Source organism: Megalopta genalis, chromosome 2, assembly GCF_051020955.1.
Source record: "Megalopta genalis isolate 19385.01 chromosome 2, iyMegGena1_principal, whole genome shotgun sequence".
Taxonomy (NCBI): Eukaryota; Metazoa; Arthropoda; class Insecta; order Hymenoptera; family Halictidae; genus Megalopta; species Megalopta genalis.
In genome coordinates this window covers 13,822,467-13,829,835 of record NC_135014.1, presented here as the reverse complement: position 1 = coordinate 13,829,835, position 7,369 = coordinate 13,822,467, and positions in this window count along the sequence as shown.

Below are 7,369 nucleotides of genomic sequence, written 5' to 3'. Positions count from 1 at the left end.
CTCACCCTCAGCCCTCGCGCGGCCAAAAAATTATAAACGCGCCCGCGATCTATAGCAACGAAACCGGCCGATACCGATGCCGGTGTACAGAGAGGGAAAAGGGGGAAGAAAGAAAGGGAAAGAGCACAGGTTGGGTAGGGCAACCAGACCAATTGGGTGATCGGTTGCTGTGCCTTTGGTATGTTTTTTATATTTATTGAATAATATAATATATTATTATATTATATTATTATATATTATTATATATATACATATGAAATTTTGTTATTCTTTTATTTTGTTCATTTTTTCATCTATCCTATTTTTAAGCTTCCTCTTCTCTAAGTTCGATGCACCACAAGATTAAATTATAACAATTTCATTTACATACAGAAGGACTCTTTGTAGCACAGGCGATATAAAAATGAAACCACGCGAGTATAATTATAAAAAAGCTATTAGAATATAGAAGGAGCAAGAATAATGATAATGCGATTAACGCTGGAATTACTACATAACCAGTCGAAATGACTGGATTCCGATTTGTGTTCTTTAACAATTCCTGATATCATAAAAGAGTTTCCAAGAGAAATTTGTAGATATTGTTCCGTATTCGAGCATATTCTAGTGTTAAGAAAGACATACACGTAAATATAGTAGAATCAAACACAAGACGAAAATAATAGCAATAACATAACCTTCGCCGTATCTGGTGCGTTCGTCTCGTCTGGAACGAAGGAGACGAATTACGGCGCGATACATTTTTATCGATTCCGTTAAACGACGGAAGGAGCGATCTCGTCTTTCGAAGGAGAACGGTGATCGTCGTTGAAGGGTGTAACGGTGGCGTCTTGGCACGGCGCGCGGAGCCCGTTACGGCGTCGAGTATTTAACCGGCCCCTTTTCGCGGGCTCGAATTTTTCGGAAATTCCATCGGCACGACGGAGGCGAGCCGGATGGAGGAAGAGAGGACCGAAGAAATTTACTTTGCGAGTCTTCACCCTCCGCGAACCGACTCGTAAATCTGTGTAAGGTCAGTGGAATGGGTACCGGGGAAAGGTCGGAGGTGAGGCGCGGAACGGAGTCACCCTCTTTCGAGATTGCTCTCTTCGAGCGGGACAGCTCGGTCGATAAAACAATTGCCGGGGGGATAATCGGCATTATTTACGCCGGATTCTCCGGCAGATAGGCGAGGGTAGCAGCTGGGGGTGCGCGGGGATCGGTCACGGCAGCAGCCGAAGGGGTGGCAAGAGGGTTGCGTGTCGTATCACGGGCTCGGAATACTCTTGGTATGGGAGCACGGAGGTACAGAAGCAGCGCCCTGGTTCTGCTTCTGTCTCTCCGCGTCTGTGTCTCTGCTTCCGTTCCTGCTACAGCTTTTGCTTGTGCTCGCGCCACCGCCGCAGCTTTCATAGGGTAGAAAAGAGAGAGGTCCGAAGAGAAGATTCCCCGGCAGTTATAAGCCTGGGGTGATCTCGTGCAGCGGCTTCATCGGCTTACGGCTTATCCTGGTGATCCGCCCTCGCCGTTAAACTGCTCCCAATTAGATACGTCACTGGATTTCGATGTCAACTGGCTATATAAACCCGCGATTTCTCCCTCGGGACAACCGACCTGCCTGCCTGCCTGCCTCTGCCTGCCTGCTTTGTTCCCTGCTCCGCTGCTTCGATGTCTACCTTCCCACAAAACGAACCGCGTTTTTTCGATCGATCTCCTCCTAGCTAAACATTTGTTTTTTCTATCGCGGCTGATCCGAGAGGCACAGTCTGTTCGCTGGGACGACTTCTTCGTCGAGAATTCTATACAGAAATGATAAGAAATCGCTCAAACGAAGAACGCCGTGTGTCATACGTCCCCGAGATATTGTCGTTTAACCGTAACAAGACGGTGGCTACAACAATTTTTACCGAGAGTGGTTAAATCGTTCGCATAATTACCGAAGTTTCGGCAATTAACATTACGACTACCGAACCAATCGAAATGTCTGGTTTCTGATTTTTTTCCTTTACTATTCCTGATAGTATAATAACGTTTTTGTCGAAAATTCGTATGGGAACTTCATCGTAAAAATCGTAGGAAGTTTAAATAAATTCAATCTTGTCGTTGTTGTAAAATAATATACATTATATAGTCGTTGTTAGGGCTTGGTAGTTCCAGTGTTAAATAAGATGAATTGCTGCTGCATTAGAACCAACAGAGAGGCTGGTAAGTCTGCAAGAAATATCTCCAAAAATATGTTTTGAAAAATATGCCGAATAAAGCGAAGGATCGCTGTAAACATCGTCGATAGTAGAATTGTGAAAATGAGATCCACCGTCCGAGGGTTAAGGTAAAAACATACAATACTAACGTCATGCGTTATAAACGTGCGTTAAAAGCGGGAGTTGTATTAGAAAAAGAGCGATGGAAAAGATATCTTTAATCTCGGCGCAAGTCTAAACGGATTGTACCTCGTTCGATTAGACGGCGAACGGTCGTCGAACGGTCGTCGAACGCGAGGAACGGATGGGCACCGGCGAGCCGCCGATAATGCGGCGGCTAAAAATCTTGCGAACGCACGCGGCGCGAACAAAGGCGAAGGAGTGCTTAAAAGGAGAAACATTCGAGTCTAAGTAGACGTGAGCAATTTCGGTCGGAAATTATGCGGCTAGCGCGGTCGTATAACGTTGTCAGGGAATTAGATCAATTTCGGTGACAAGCGATTACGAGGAGCGCACAAGACGCCTGAACATAGTTCGAAGGCGGTCGCCGTTTTGCCGGTTACAGCCGATCGCTTTCGGCGAATCCAAATAGCGTTTGCGGTTCGATTGTCTTCCGGCTACCGGTTTTTGCAGAATCCCGAGCGTCCATTGTGTCGGAAACGGCGGCGGAACGAGCGAGAGAGAGAGAGAGAGAGACCGACGTCCACGCCGACCAAATGTTCCCTGCAACCCGTCATTTCGCCGTGCGACGAGTTTAACTCACCGACGCGACGCGACGTAACAGTTGCTGGCCAAAGATGGCCGACACAATGGCCACTGCCTACTTACCCGAGGCGTAGCCTCCTCTCCTCCTAATGTCCGAACAACCTAAACGAATAGCGTTTCTTTTCCGCAAAAACGTCGACACGCGATTCCTTTGCCGCGGCAGCCGCGCGATCCTTTAAACACCAATTTCGCTGACCCCTAATCGGTCGCGATCCTTTTGTCCCGCGCTTTCTCCACGGACCGAGAAGTCCCGCAGATCATTTTGCGAAACGGACCGCATCCGTTTCCCTTTTAGCACGTCAAAATTTCTACGATCGGACGCCGCGCCGAAGCGCTAACGAGAGTCGCGTTTTACTCCGAAACGGTCCAAGCCGGCGCTCCTCTAATTTTCTATGCGCAATCTCATTCTTGTTCAGGCGCACGCGAAACTGTCCACGGATGTTCTCGCCTAACTGCCCCGTTGTGCCTGCGATCCACGCGTGTAATCCAATAAAGATCGACGCGACCCTTGTTCCACCGTAGAACGTCGATTAATCGAGTTAAGCAGAGTGACACGAACGTTCGTGTAATAGAGCAGTTTGCATTCCGTGCAACGAATTTTTCTTTCTCGCTTATCCATCCTTGTCGTTAACCCTCGACCCATTTATTTCACCGTTTGGTTCGTGGCAATTGATTCGCATTCTCGCGCGTTTTTATTAACGGTCTGCAGAAAAAGTCGACGCATCCCTCGGACAGCGGGTCATTTTCGCTATGGGATTGATGTTTAGAACTGGACCGTCGATTTGATGGATTTAAGATTATCCATGTAACATGAACAATTCGAATTTCAAACGTTCAGTGCCGACGATCAACCACTAGAATTCCCCTAAAAGTCAAAGCAATTCAATTAATTAAATCGAAAGTTAAAATTCATCATAGCGGATGACATTTTGAACTCTTTCACGTTCGGAATATCCTGGTCGAATTCGGTTCGTTCGAATGTGTTGCAAATGAAAACGTGATTTTCAAAATTGATCAAAATTTAGTGTCACCCGTATGCAGGGCCGGGAAAGAATAGATTTTTGAAACAGTTCGTGCCGTTTCGTGTAACATGCAGAATTCGACGAGCAAACTTCCCTTGAAATTCCTATGAAATATTCAACTACGATACAGCCATATGTAATTACTGTTTCAAAAGAAGTTTATTTGTCGTTCCGTATGTTACACGAGAATATAAAAAAAAAGAGAAAATATTTATAGCCCGTTTACTATTTCAAAGATCCATTTTTCCCTAGCCCTGCCCACGGTGTGACCGAGACGCGGCGCTCGACGCGTTAATGGAACGTTTTCATACCGGAATATTGTAAAAACAATTGTTCGGATAAGTACAATGTATAGAGCGCCATCGCAAAATGTTGCGGGGAAAGATGGGCCCGTCGATCGGACGGCCGAACGGATCCTTTTTGCCGGACGGGGTGCATGCGTAATGAGGCAGACGCGGCATTTCCCGCTCCCTTTTTTTTCCTTTTCACGTCCCATCCTGTGCGATGCGCGGTACGCGCGGTGTATCGTCTTCGAAATCCCTCCTACGAACCCTGAATACACAGGGGCGACCCTAACCGGAGGTAGGCGGACTGCCGGAGTGGTCGGCTCTCGACCGCTCCTGTCTGTTACGAGGACGAAATCCTGCCGCAAATACTGCCACCGGGTGGCAACTGTACGGCCCGCGCGCACAATGACTCCGATCGGTATGCAAATTAGATGCGAAATCGACGCGACGATCGACACCGATGCGATGCCACGGTTGCGCGAGCACGCCGCTCTTCTCGTCCAGAAGAGACGTAGGTAGGAGGTACTCGCGGCGCGGCGATTCGCTCGCTTCGACTTCTGTCAAAAATGAAGAAAAGAAAACAAGAACCTTTTCCTAAAAAGTTCGCCAGGATTCGCAACGATTCGTGCGGCTTTTATGCCGTGATTCATACTTTATTTATGGTATATTTATTTATGTACCGAATTTGCGTTTAGCGCGAAATTGTGCAAAAAGTGCAAAATTCAATATAGAATATGAAGAAGTAGGTACATAGTCTTCGCGCGACGAAACGGCACCTTTGCGTTCACATATTCCCCCTCTTACTGCCCCACTACCGCAGCTATGGATCGCTATTGGCCGAAAGCTACGACGAAGTTCGCCGTCGGCCAATAGCGACCGATAGCTGCGGCAGTGGGGCAGCTGGTAAGAAGGGGAATATGTAAACGTAAAGATGCCTTCTTCTCGCGCCAGGACTATACTTTGTCTAATATCGTTTTTGTATTGTTTTTTTAATTCGTCGATATTTGGTTATAATTGTACAGATTTTAATGTACAGTTTAATACGACGATCTTAATTTCAAAACCTAGTTAACCCTTTGCGCTCGAGACTATTTCAACGCCAAAACGAAGACACGCGAACATACGGTATCTTCATTTCGAATGTTTGTTTGTATTGGAAGCACGGGGAATTGAACGTGTTCGCTTATAGAAGGCTTCTATTTTATCACGATCTATCGAATACAAACTTGAATAATGTGAAAATTCTTTTTTAAAAAATAGTATAGCGACCTGCAGCAGTGAAAAGATTAAAGTTCGGATCACTGATTGTCTTGTCTTATTAACGTATCCTTGTTCGTTCATTTTTTGAGTCTTCGCAATTCGTTTTCACGATCCTTTTCCAGATTATAACAGATTATAGTAGATTATAATAGACACAATGGACGTATCGTGTATACAGGGTGTCCGAAAAATGTCTCGCAAAACGGAAATGGTAGGTAGCCGAGGCTTGTTCGAAGTAACTTTTCCCTTAGCGAAAATGCGATCTGCGACAGTGGAAAGGTGAAGCGAGAATATCTCGGGGGATGAAAACACGTGGCACGCGGCGTATTTCCTCGCAGCCACGGAATCGCGCGCGTCGGATCGCCGAGATTTTGGCAAAAAGGACCACCGCGCGTCGATGCCCGCGGTAGCGACAAAAGACTCGGGGTCCTATCTGCGGGGACATTGTGTCCGCGGGGACAAATCGCCGGGCTGGACTCGCCCACCGAATGAATGACCTTTCTTCTCCTCGTTACCGAATCGTTCGGCCCTTGTTTGGATAGAACGTAACCGAGCGGGGCGAAACCTCTGGCAAACAGAGAAAAGCAAACGGTGAACTGTCAAGGGATGTCACTCGGGTTCACCGACGAATAGCCCGGTCGTTCGAGGGCGAATCTCTCGCATATCCGGCGACCCACCCCTTCCCGTCGACCGCCGTTCTCCCTAATTATCGTTCTGTCGTGCCGCTCTTTGCCGGAGGCGGAGAGAACGTCGTCGTGTCGCTGTTGCTGTTCGCGTGGAAAATAAATGCCAAGAATTAGAGCGGCTGGCTCTCTCTCTCTCTCTCTCTCTCTCTCTCGCTCTCCCTCTTTCTGTTTTGCGCGGACGAATCGCGAGAAATAAAGGTCCGGGAACGTAAAAGGGAAGCCCGTAACCATTCCGAGACTTTTACTGCAGAGAGTTTTCCTGATGACAGGAAACATTACTTACACGTGCATGCGGTTGGATGTGCGCCGCTTCGAATCGTGAAATTAAGTCCGGCGGCGGCGCTGCGGAGCCGGCTTTCAGCCCGTAGTGCGTAAGTTAGTAGGCAGGTAAGTATATCGAATCACGGACCGGAAATATCGCGGCGAGTCCTTTGCTTGCAGATTTACCCGCGGTTTTCTCGACGAGACATCGAACTCCGCGATGGCGTCTCTCGCGGCGACGCGGGCGTCGCGTCGTCGTCTCTTCACGGAGAAACCGAAGATCTGCCAATCGGATGGACGACTGCAACGTGGAGGTGGACGACTGCTGAATCGATTTTATCGAAGCGATTTTCGACATTTTTTTTATCGATTCTTGGATATTCGATTTTGAAACGAATCAATCACTTTAATTGCATATCGATCATCGATCGAAAGCCGCCATGATACTGTTAACTATTGCCATTTACGATGTTCCGTCTTCTTAAATTGATTGCCTTTGAATGATCGGTTAATGAACGAAAGTCAAGATTTTCAATGTTAGAAAAGCAAGCCAATGTTAAGCGTAAAAAATTTATAACGCTATCGAAATATCAGAGTCGCTTATGATGCGAGACGCTCCTTATAAAGCTTTAAATTAGATTGGTATATTTATTCGTTCGCTTGAAAAATATGAATTGACAACAACTGAAGTGTACAGCGATCTTATAAATCGGTTTTCAAGAGCCATTAAAGCATTGCATTTTAAGTCCGATTTTTCTTTTTAAATCGATTTTCGAAGGATCGATTTTTCACGATTCGATTTTCGGTTTTCGGTGATCGTGATCGCTGGACCGCGAATCTTTGTGCAAAATAAAAGTTTCCATCGTCAATTTCGAGAAATAAGAATTGAATAAGACCGTGTCGCTTCT